This window comes from Poecilia formosa, unplaced genomic scaffold (assembly GCF_000485575.1).
Source record: "Poecilia formosa unplaced genomic scaffold, Poecilia_formosa-5.1.2 Scaffold331, whole genome shotgun sequence".
Classification (NCBI taxonomy): Eukaryota; Metazoa; Chordata; class Actinopteri; order Cyprinodontiformes; family Poeciliidae; genus Poecilia; species Poecilia formosa.
Genome location: NW_006800270.1, coordinates 334,540 through 346,057, shown reverse-complemented (window position 1 = coordinate 346,057; position 11,518 = coordinate 334,540). Strand labels below are relative to the sequence as shown.

The following is an 11,518-nucleotide window of genomic DNA, read 5'->3' as shown; positions in this document are numbered from 1 at the left end:
CTACCAATTTCTGATTGTTGAAGTAACGGTTTTATTTTTAGGGCTTCTGTTATTTATCCTACAGGTCATCGACTGCATTTATAGACGTGATAAGTGATACACATTGTAATCGTCAAGTCACTGTTTCTGGTTGTTTCTTATCCCATTGGGACCCGACTCTTTGAACACTAAGAAACTTGAGTTTTTCTGTCAGTATGTCCTTTTAAATGATAAAGTTGCACTAGGATTTTCCATTTTATAATACCACCACATAGTGACACTTCATTAACCAATGACTACCCAACCTTTGATGTCTAAACATTTCAAAATAAAAGAATGAGCGCAAGGACATGACATTTTTTTAAATGTACACGTTCTTTTGCTTTTCTGCCACACAATGACACATTTTCCAATGAATACTTTTAAAAACAAGCAGCCCAAATTTTAACGACCAGGTGGGGTTTTTTCTGCCAAAGGTGTTCAAAGGAAACCCAGTTGGGCAGAAACCCACCCAATCTGGCTGAGTGCATCAGGTTCTAAAGACTGTTTTTATCTTTGCCATCACTTGTTTCAGGTTCTGTGCCGTCATGGTCCAACCTTCACATCTTCACTCAAACATGAGACTCAGACATTCAAACTGTTGCAAATAAACTCAATGTAGTGCCGTCATATAAATTTATCAATATATTCATTTGACAAATAGTTCCCAAACCTTGACTTGAGAAAGGCAAGTCAAGCATGGATTTGTTTTTTATTTAAACACAAAAATTAGAAACTATAAAGTGTTTAAAAGAACATTATTGGCTTGTTTTCAGTATTTCTAATTTGAAATTAGAGCCAACCTGAGAAGAGAAATAACTATTTTCATAATTAACATTTGACAACGCAATCTAATTTGCCACAGGGAATTGAAACTCATCGGCCACTTTACTAAATACACATTTAACTGCAAATGAACAAAAACAGAGTTCAGCTATAAAGTGGCAGCAGTTCAATGGATTCAGAATGAGGGATGTTGAATCGGATCCCAAGTATCAGATGATGCTTCAAGTCACAACACATACATGGCATTGCATTAGTTAATTTTATTAATGGTGAGACTATGTAATGCAGCTGATTAATGCACCTTTTAACAGAGTTAAGGTGATATTTAACCGTTTTCTAAACCACCTTCAGGATGTGGTGGAAAAGCAGATTTATATCATGGGGCTGTAATTGAAAAACCTGTAGCAACTGTCATGTCACTAAGGTAAGGCAAGTTTATTTTATTTATATAGCACATTTTCAGCAACAAGACAATTCAAAGTGCGTTACATTAATTTAAAAATAAACAAAATAAACCATAGGAACGACAAAAAGAAGAGCTAAATCCTTTTCTGGGTTAAAAGTAATATAAACTAAGCAGTGATGTTCCTGTTAAGTATGGACCAAAATCTGAAGAATGTTTTCAACACCTGTTGAATCTAATCCACTGAGAATTAAAGCAATGCAGCATAAGCAAGTGCCTAAAATGCAAAAACAAAGACTGTCTAGTTTCTAATGCAAACAAATATACTAGCACACTTGAGGAAGAGGAGGTGGCGGATGGTGGAGGAGGTGGTGGAGATCCTGAGGGATCTCCTCCCAGACCAGGACTAAGGCATCCGCCACCTCCTGGACAGTCTGTGGTGCAACGTGACGTTGGTGTATGGAGCGAGACATGATGTCCCAGATGTGCTCAATCGGATCCAGGTCTGGGGAACAGGTGGGCTAAAACTATGGGTTTAGACGCACTATGTTCACTAACTGGTCGCAGCAAATCGTCTTTTTCAATTAAATTGAAAAATAGCCTTCAAGCTCTCTTTAGAACAGCGGCCAGCTACGTCTACACCATAGTGCTTACCAATTTCAAACAAATGTGCTTTCTTGCAATCATCCAAAAACTCCTTTGAGGGAAAATTAAAAAAAAAAAAATCAGAAAGAGAAGTCATGTCTGCTCCTGACAAACACCACAACAATAATCAGTTAGGATCTGCGTTGATCTGTGTGCACAGGCAGACAGAAGTACCCCGCTTCTGCCCAGGCAAAATTTCCTAGCAACCTTGTCTTCACACCTCTTGTTATTGCACATTAAACCAGCAGGCAAGTAAGGTAATCTATACAGACCGCCCCACATAAGATATAAGTCCATCAGATAGGTGTCAAATAACTGTCCAAGCACAGTCAACACCAACCACCTCCAAGCAACACTACAAAAACAACAAGATGAAACCCAAAGGAGCAACACCTCTATGCCTACCGGGGACCAAATCTGCAAACAGGTGCACACGATCAACACTTCACTCACCTTGATTATGTTGAGGGAAAAAGGGCCGCTCCACAGACATCACACCACCCAACAAACCACAAAATAGTCCCAAACCATGTATGCTTCCGTATTCAAACCAAAAGAAACGCACCGAAACAAAACGTGAAAACTGACGTGATCAGAGGGCGATTCCCACCCACAAGCAGGTCAAGCTCAAACATGTAAACAAAGGGAAAAGTTCAAACAAAATTTAACCGACAAACCATTTGAGTGCAAACTGGTTCAAATGATGAGACCCCATTCTGAAGATGGCGCTTCACAGCCAGGTGATTGATTGTCCAGCAAGAGATGGACTTTGCCCTGCAATATCGATCAACTTGGCTCTCCAAAACATTTGAGTTTGATTGTAAATGCCCCATTGTTTTGGTTCCTGACGGGATTTTTCTCTTCCACATGGTAGACATTGGAGCCACACATCATGTCTGGACCAGACAAAAGAGCCGAACGCTGTGTGGTGTGTTGCCCGTTATGCCAGAAGCCACAAAAGTCCATCTCCACTCATCTGGCAATGCAGTGCATTGCAGGCGAGCCCAAGGCAGCCATAAAGGAGAAGCTTGTGAAAGGCAAGCACTCAATGAAAAGGTGAACTCTGAAAGGCCGTTGGTGGGATTACCGTCAGCGCTGCAGGTGGTGCCCGGATCCTACCGGCAGGTATTGGAGTCTCAAACGAGTCCAGTGGGACGAGTTCACTGTTCTGAACCCGCCGAACAAGGATGAGCTGTTGATTGAGGAGGGCAGCAGCAGTTGCCGACAAAGCTGCCTGCTCCTCCACTGCAGAGGAGCCAGAAGCCACCGCTGTGCAGGAGGGGTCGTCCCAGTCAGGAAGCAAGGAGGAGGAGTGATCTGCAAGGACACAGAGCTCCAGGAGTCAGAAGGGGCCCGAAAGTTCATAAAGGAGATGGGTTTGTACAAGAAGGCAACCTCTGATGACCCCTTCTCCAGAGCTACAAGGCCCACTTGAAAGGGAAATTAAAAATGGCAAACACCAAGCAAGAGATGGCAAACGTGCTGATGGCTAAACTTCCTGGTTCCAGGTGCTGCTCAGATGACGGCAGCCTTTACTGGGAAAAATGAAAAGGTGGCAGAGTATGTGCAGAAGCTACAGGTTGCCAAAGTTAATGCGTGAAGCGCATCAACAAAAACCTGGAGGACAGCCTGCACGTGACTGAGGAGGAGAAAACCAGATTTTATTATTACTGCGAGGTAAGAGACTAACGGTGGCAGAATGGTGCCACCCACTCTGATGGACAAAGAGTGGGTGAAACGAAGCCGTTATGGCGGCTATGTGATCGTGGTCCACTGAGCAAAAGCAGCAGGAAAGCCGGCTGCCTCCTTTGGGTGAACATCTGCAGGACAGGGATGTCCCAGACCACTTCTTTTTTTATCACCTGCTCAGGCATCAAGAGCGCCCACATGGAGCTGAGCCAACTGCACAAACACTACCATCTGCCAACAGTCAGCAACCAAGACCTGCTGAAGATCGTGGGCCGGGAACCGGCTCTTTGGACGGAGGATGTGGCAACTCTGCTCCAATCGTACCTGGGACTGTCTAAGGTTGCAGCCGAGATCCACCTGAGTATGCAGCAGGTGGCAGAGGTGTGCTGCCACCTGGAAATTCTGGCAGGCTCCACGGACAACGCCCAGAGACACAAAAGGTGCAGGCAAGGATCTGAAGAAGACACAGAGCTTTCTGAAGGCATTTCCTGTCACTCTAGATCAGTGTTTCCCAACCCTGGTCCTCAAGGCACACTGTCCTACATGCTTTAGAGGTATCCCTGCTGTAATGTGCCTAATTCAACTGATTGCAGTTCAGCAAACACCTGTTAGTCATTGATTGAAATCAGCTGGACTGAAGCAAGGAAATACCTAAAACATGCAGGGCAGTGTGCCTTGAGGAATAGGGTTGGGAAACACTGCTCTAAATCGCAGGTGTCAAACTCCAGTCCTGGAGGGCCACTGCCCTGCAACTCTGCAACTTTTAGATGTGCCTCTGCTGCACCACAGCTGAATAGAATAATTAGGTCCTCAGCAAGACTCTGGAGGACTTATCTACACAAGGAGGTAATTAAGTCATTTAATTCCAGCGTTTCGTACCTGTGGCACATCTAAAAACTGCAGAACAGAGGCCCTTGAGGACTGGAGTTTGACACCCCTGCACTAGATGGTGCGTCCCCCTCCACTTTACATGAAGGGATCCATCTTTTTATTGTTCTTTATCCTGAGGAACCCCGGAAGTAGCTGCATCCAGGATCTGCTAGGGCCTAGCATCTCCTGGCTATTAAAGCAGGCTATTGAAAGAGGGAAGGGGGCTGGTGGAGTTGAGTTGAAGCTCACTTGGGGCTGAGCTCACTTCTCCACCCAGCTCTGCTTTTCAGGCTGGCTCTTGCCCAACTTATAATGCCCACACTGACTTTGCTTTCTTCTTTTTTTTTTTGCAGGACTCCCCTGCTCACCTGCTTCTGGCGACACCATCAGCCACAGGGGCCGCATGCTATTTGCATTAGTTTTTTTGTTTTATTTCATGTTTGGTGCTCAATAAGAAGCCTAATTATTGTTGAAGTCCACGTCTCAATATTTTTTGTTTTAGCTCAACGAGCTGGGTTGTAACACTGACCCATTGCCAAATCTGTCATGTTGAAGGATGTTGCAGGCAGCAGATCGCTCTCCACGGTGTCTCCAGACTGTCACGTCTATCACATGCCAAGTGTGAACCAGTTTTCATCTGTGAAGAGCACAGGGCAGCCAGTGGTGAATTTGCCAATCCTGGTGTTCTCTGGCAAATGCCAAGCGTCCTGCACGGTGTTGGGTTGTGAGCACAACCACCATCTGTGGACATCGGGCCCTCATACCATCCTCATGGAGTCAGTTTCTAACAGTTTGTGCAGACACATGCATATTTGTGGCCGGCTGCAGGTCATTTTGCAGGGTTCTGGCAGTGCTCCATATGCGCCTCCTTGCACAAAGGTGGAGATTCCTGCTGCTGGGTTGCTGCTCTCCTCCACGTCTCCTGGTAGCATGCCTCGAGTCTCTGGACACTACAGGTTCCAAATGGCCGCCAGAATGGCACACAGAAAGATAGGCAGAAGTCTGGTCACTGCACTTTTAATGCACCTTTAAAACAGCAACGAAAGGCACAGATCAGTGGACAGCGGCTCCAGTTCCCAACACAAGTCTTCCCACACGGCAGACGGCTCATATAAAAATAAAAATTGGATGAAAATCCAAATTAATATGCACAGAATAAAATTAAAATAATGTAATTTGGCTCAGCTCAGTTCCAGACTGATTATACCAATTTCACACAAAAAAGACAAAATAAAATAGCATCAATGGAGTACAGTACCAGACATTATTTTTATCATGAATGACAAAAAACAAACCTTTAAAACAGCAACGAAAGGCACAAATCAGTGGACACGGCGGCTACAGCTCCCAACGCAGAAATCTTCCCAAGCTAGCAGAGAAAAAAACGTGGATACTGAGACTAACACACTAATGGAACAAAATCAAACACAGACCTTACAAAAACAGCTGTAATAATCTTAAATTTCTGCACCTTTTTAGCAACTAAATTTAATTTCATAACTGCTAGCTTGACTCACAGGGAAATCGTGGAAAGCTCCAAGCACAGACGGTTCAACTGTAGCAGTGAAACGCAGCTACGCACATGGACAAGAGGTGTGTCACACTAATTACCGGCCCCCTCGCAACAAGCAACATTAGGAACTATCAACTTGGTAACAAAAATAAGAAAATGAGTATAAAAGTAGTAACAGTAAAAATAAAATGTTCCACTGAAAGTTTTGAGAATGTTCATCTATAATAATAATAAAATCAACTTGCTACATACGCAGACAGACACAGCAAACCTTCTTGCCATTGATGTGCCGTCCTGGATGAGAGCTGCACTACCGGAGCCACTTGTGTGGATTGTAGAGTCCGCCTCCTGCTACCAGAGTGTGAACACACCACCAACATTCAGAAGTGACCAAAACATCAGCCAGAAAGCACTTGAGAAGTCTGTGGTCCTCACCTGCAGAACCACTCCTTTATCGAGTGTCTTGCTAATTGCCAATAATTTCCCCTCTTGTATATTCCATTTGCACAACAGCATGTGAAATTGATTTTCAGTCAGTGTTGCTTCCTAAGAGGACAGTTTGATTTCACATAACTTTGATTTAATGAAGTTATATTGTGTTGTTTACTTGTTCCCTTTATTGTTATGAGCAGTGTGTATAAGATATCTAAAACATTTAATTAGCATAGAAAATGTAGCAATGGAAAACAATTATACTAATTCAAAGTGGTATTAACAAATTGACAAACCGATAGATTAGTCAGCTATCAAAATAATTTGTTGCTGCTCTGGTTATCAACATGTGTTAAAGAAACAAGATCTAAAATAAAGAAAAGGTGTTAAAAAGGAAGCTTTTAGCAAACAATCTAAAACCAATTTGAAATTTGTACTTTTTTGACTTCAGATGCTGTTTTTTACACTGAAAGTAATGCTTCCTGCTGCCATTTTTCATACTGTAAACCAGGATATACTTTCTTATATTAAAGCAGATATGATGAACTATAAATTTCTGCATATTTTGTGACAAAAATGCTGATCTTTTAAGCATCCTGATGCAACAGAAAAAAGATCAACATTTGTGAACTTGTTGCCCTGATGTCAGACCAGCTGATTTTTCCTCCTCGTCTCTCCATTTCTCCTGGCATGCCAATAGAAAAAGCGGAATGGTTTCCACGACAGAAGCACTTTTATAATAAGAACACACCAGATGTGCATATGAAATTACTTTTATTATTCTTGCTCACTGCAGGACTTACTCCCCAAGCTAATAAATGGGTTTTAGCAAGCAGACTAACAAAGTATTAGAGTGCAGCCTAAAGAGGGAAAAAATTAAAACCCCAGCGGTCCTTCAGCTACAACAGCTGAACTTTACATATTACTCGTTCATGCAGATTACTAAATCAAGGAACTACATTTATTTACGCTTTTTAATAAGGCGCCACAGCCTCAGAGGAAATTTTTTATTGAGACGACTGGTGGGGAGACTGCGCTGCTGCTGGGAGCCACCAGTGAACCTATATTTTCAGAGCAAAATGTCTTCTAGGCTGTTATGGTACACATAAAGCATGTGGACTAAGAGATGTAGTGTGCATACAAACATTAGAAATAAAACACCTTCCAAGCAAGAACTCCCCGCTTTCCAATTTAGTTTCTGGGAAGAGACTATTATCAGTATCTGACTTGTTTTTTTAAAACTTCCTCCACATTCATTGAGACATGTCATCCATCTATCTCAGCCTCGGGGTCCAGAAGCTCCTCGGCCATGAGTGCCTGCTGCGGCGGGGCTGTATTTCAGCATGTTGAAGTGCATGGAGAATTCCCATGAAGGGTAAGGGATTATGGATTTTGGCCTCTAAGCTGCCTGGATGCCCAGTGCGGATGTCTCTGAGCGTAGTAATCTTCAAACAGCACGCAGAGTGATGAGTGGGCACCGAGGAGTTCTACTCAGGATCTAAATGTGTTCCACCGAGTTAGAAAGAGATAGAAAAAAAAAGAGCAAGAGAGGGGGAAAAAAACCCATTTGATGCAGAAATGGAAAGGATCGACTCGGTGGCTCCTCGGGGCGAGAGACACTTTTGATCCTGTGACCTGTTTTGAGCCTAAAGTCTGCGTTGAAAACTGGTGCGGAGCTGCAGATCGCTTCGGAGTGGTGCAAATGTAAATGTCACAGTTCCTCATCACTACACGTAACTGTGGATGGAAAAAGTCAATTGAGTAATTTTTGGGGTCATACCAGGGACCCCAGGAAGAGCGGGGTGCTGCTCATATAAATGGGTCCCAGAAAAATGTCTGCTGTGTTTCAGGGTTCCTGATGTTAAAGGTGACCCATTATGCTTTCTTGAACAAGTTAAGAGTTTTATTCGCTATACAAAACACGTTTATTACATTATTTGTACAAAATCAGACTTGTATCATGAGACTCTCTCCCCACTTTGAGCTCCTTGATCCGTCTTAGAGTGTCTTATCACTTTAAATCCTCATTGTTTATGGCTGGAAACAGATGTACAATTATACAAAACTGTACAGCTTTGAAAAGCAGAAGTAGAGCCTCCTGCGCAACCAACAAGAATACAGCAAGTGTTTTTTTGATTCGTAAGTGAACAGTTATCTTTTCCACAGAGTTGGGTAGAGTACACATAGTTGTACTCAACTAAAAGTAGCACTACTTCAACATATTTCTACTCAAGCAAAAGTAAAAAGCAGCCTTCCAAGAAATAAATCAAGAGCAAAAAAGTATGTGGTAGAAAAAAAAAGTCTACTCAGATACTAAATAGCATATCAAAACATCTATCGTTTAATATTCAAAAGTTAACAGACTGACCTAAATATGAAGTTATGTGGAGATGTTGGTATTTTAAGGACCAAATTTAAAGTAATTCATATGAATACCATGTTTAAAAACAAAATCACGCAAAAGAAACATTTTTCCCAAATCAGTTTCTTTCAATGTCAGACTTATGAATTTGTGAAAATCTACGGGTGTGTCTGTATTTGGTGATTGTTTTTTTTTTTGGTTAAAATAATCAAGCTTGTTCTTTATTCAGTGAAATTACTCCCAGTGGGTATTCAGAAACTTTACACAAAAGTAGCAATAATTATGATAAAATTACTCAAGCAAAAGTAAGTGTCATAGAATTACTCTTAAAACTACATTTTTCCAAAAAGAAATCTCAAGTAAATGTAACTAGTTACTACCCAATTCTGCTTTCCAGCAGCCATTGTACAGTTTGTATAGCGGTGAAACCACCTGTCAAAACAGGCTGGAACTCAGCTGGGGTTGCTAGGTAACAGGCAGGGCTCGGCTGGGGTTGCTAGGTAACGGGCTGGGTTTCACTGGGGTTATTAGGCGAGGGGCCTGCTGATTTGTGACGTTACATTCCGGAGGTTTTTGAAATGGCTCATTTTCTAGACACCAAAAAACATGACCTTATTGCCAAAAAATGGCCTGGTGTTTTTTAAAGTGTTTGGTCTGTTTTTAGAAGCAGTAGAGACCAAACTGGAGGTACAAAAACGTGCAAAATGTGAATTTTTCATAATTAGCCTCAGGCTTATGGGGTGGAATAATAAAAACACATCTCATTATGTATTTTAAAAAAAATCTCACCAGTGAAACAGCAGAATCTCCAAGCTAGAAAATGTCAGAGAAAATCAATAGTGACGTATGTCCCTGATCAATATCTGAAAGGAATTTCCCTGACTCTCTCTTGATTGAATTAGATCTCCTCGAACAGCATCACTTAATTTAATACCCTGATTGGTTCCTGCCTTATTCAAGTGAACTCAAATTGCTTTAGTACAATGTAGGACCTGAACTTAAGATTGGAAGTGGACAAGGAAGATCAGATAGGTTCAAGGACACAGGCATTTAGAGAGATTACATTCGCTTTTCGTTATAGCCACTGTATCTTCCTGTTTGTATCAAAGACTTCTAGATGATATCGCAAGTCACGGTTGGGAGCTGTGTCGAAAAACTTCCTGCAGTAAATCAAGAGATATTTTGAAGTTAAAGATGCAAAACACTCCAACAACGACGTGTTTTCTGAGAGCGCAGCGGATGAAAACAAGCTGCATTGTACATGACGTGACCTTCGGCGGCTGAAGGATCAAAGGGTTCAACATTACCTCGGTGATAATCAAATTAAGTCTGCAAAGCTTTACACAGAGCTCACTTTCCAACTATAAATCCATAACCTGCTGTTTAAATGTACCTCACGGTAACTGCTCACAGAGCTGTATGCTGCTCACACACTCCTCGAGACTCTACAGCACAAATACTGTCCAAGGCTACAAACAGGTACATCAATTTGGGAGCTTGACAAGAAATTCCCCTTTAGGTGACAACAAAATGTACATGCCATTAGATCAGCTGCAGTATACTGTGATGAAATAAATTGAAGCCAACAGATGAAAGCTTGGGGCCCCAAACACCAGAGAGAAGACTATAAAAGGTGTTTTTCCACTTCCTTTGTGCTACACTGCCATCTTTTGGTCAGAAACAGAACTGCACCTCGGTTGAGGTCTGATTGAGGTGTAAAAAATAAAATCTAGTGGGATTTTTTAAATAGATAATGCTACTGATTTTCTAGTAAATTTTACAACCTTTGTTACCTTCTTACATTTTATATCTTCCAGTCATAAAATGTGTGAATTTTGTGTTTTGCAAAGTTCACACATTTGGGTTCGCAAAATGTTTTTTTTTTCTTAGTTTTGGATATTTCTTTACTTCCCTCACCATCGTCCACATTATGTGCGGTGGCCAGGGCCAGATTCAGTAGAATAAAGGCCCTGGGCTGGAGCCGGTTTTGGTGCCCTATAATTTATGCAAATTACAGAACATTATTAAGTAGCGCTGCACATTTACAGACACAAACTAAAGGATTGTTGGTTTAAAACATCTGGCAGATGAATCTATGTTGGTCCCAAAACTGTGATAATTTTCAAAAATTACATATATTATTGTGTTTAAATTGATAAAAATACAATATTTTAAAGGGAAAGTATTGTGTTTTCCAGGCACATTGTGATATAAAATGGCACAGTCAAGTAACTAGGTTCAGTTGTTATAAAAAATTATATATCAAATATGACTTAAAATAAATTAGACTTTGTAATTATACGCACTGAAATTGGGCCTCTGTCACTTTAAAAACTCCAGCTCTTTCTGAAACTACACTTTTAGGAAGTCATCACAACAGCACTCCTCTATCAACCTTCCAACATTTTTACCAGTGTTTCACTTAGAAGCAGCTCTTATAATGACCTCAGCAGATCCACTGTTCAACCAGGTGTTTGCTAATTGCTGCTGGCTATTCTGAAGGAGCAGAGTGGAGGAGTCAGAGAATGACTGGTCTGTGAGGGGGAAGCTCAAACGTTTGGAAACTGCAGCTCAGAGGAGAAACTGTGCCACAAAGGCAGAGCTAGATCCAACCAGGTGTTTTGAACAGCTGAATGGTTGCCATGGAGATTGAAGGATTTCTCAAACATGAATGAAAGAATTAAGGCAAAAATAAAGGTATGTTTTTTGATAAAGGAATAGCATTATAATATGAAGTAAAGCTTAAAAATGGTTGGTAAACATCAACAATGCCCACCAAAACTTTTTTGGGTTGGGCTGC

The 11,518-nt window shown here is 41.6% G+C and overlaps 1 long non-coding RNA gene across 1 annotated transcript; it reads right to left on the bottom strand.

Annotated features, from left to right (window-relative positions):
- Positions 1-4,749: 4,749 nt before the first annotated feature.
- LOC107833117 (uncharacterized) lies at positions 4,750-6,019 on the bottom strand. The gene is made up of 3 exons (XR_001658827.1): positions 5,929-6,019; positions 5,707-5,780; positions 4,750-5,437 (listed from the first exon to the last, which is right to left on the bottom strand). It is a non-coding gene; the product is annotated as an uncharacterized LOC107833117 (long non-coding RNA).
- Between the last annotated feature and the right edge of the window lie 5,499 nt (positions 6,020-11,518).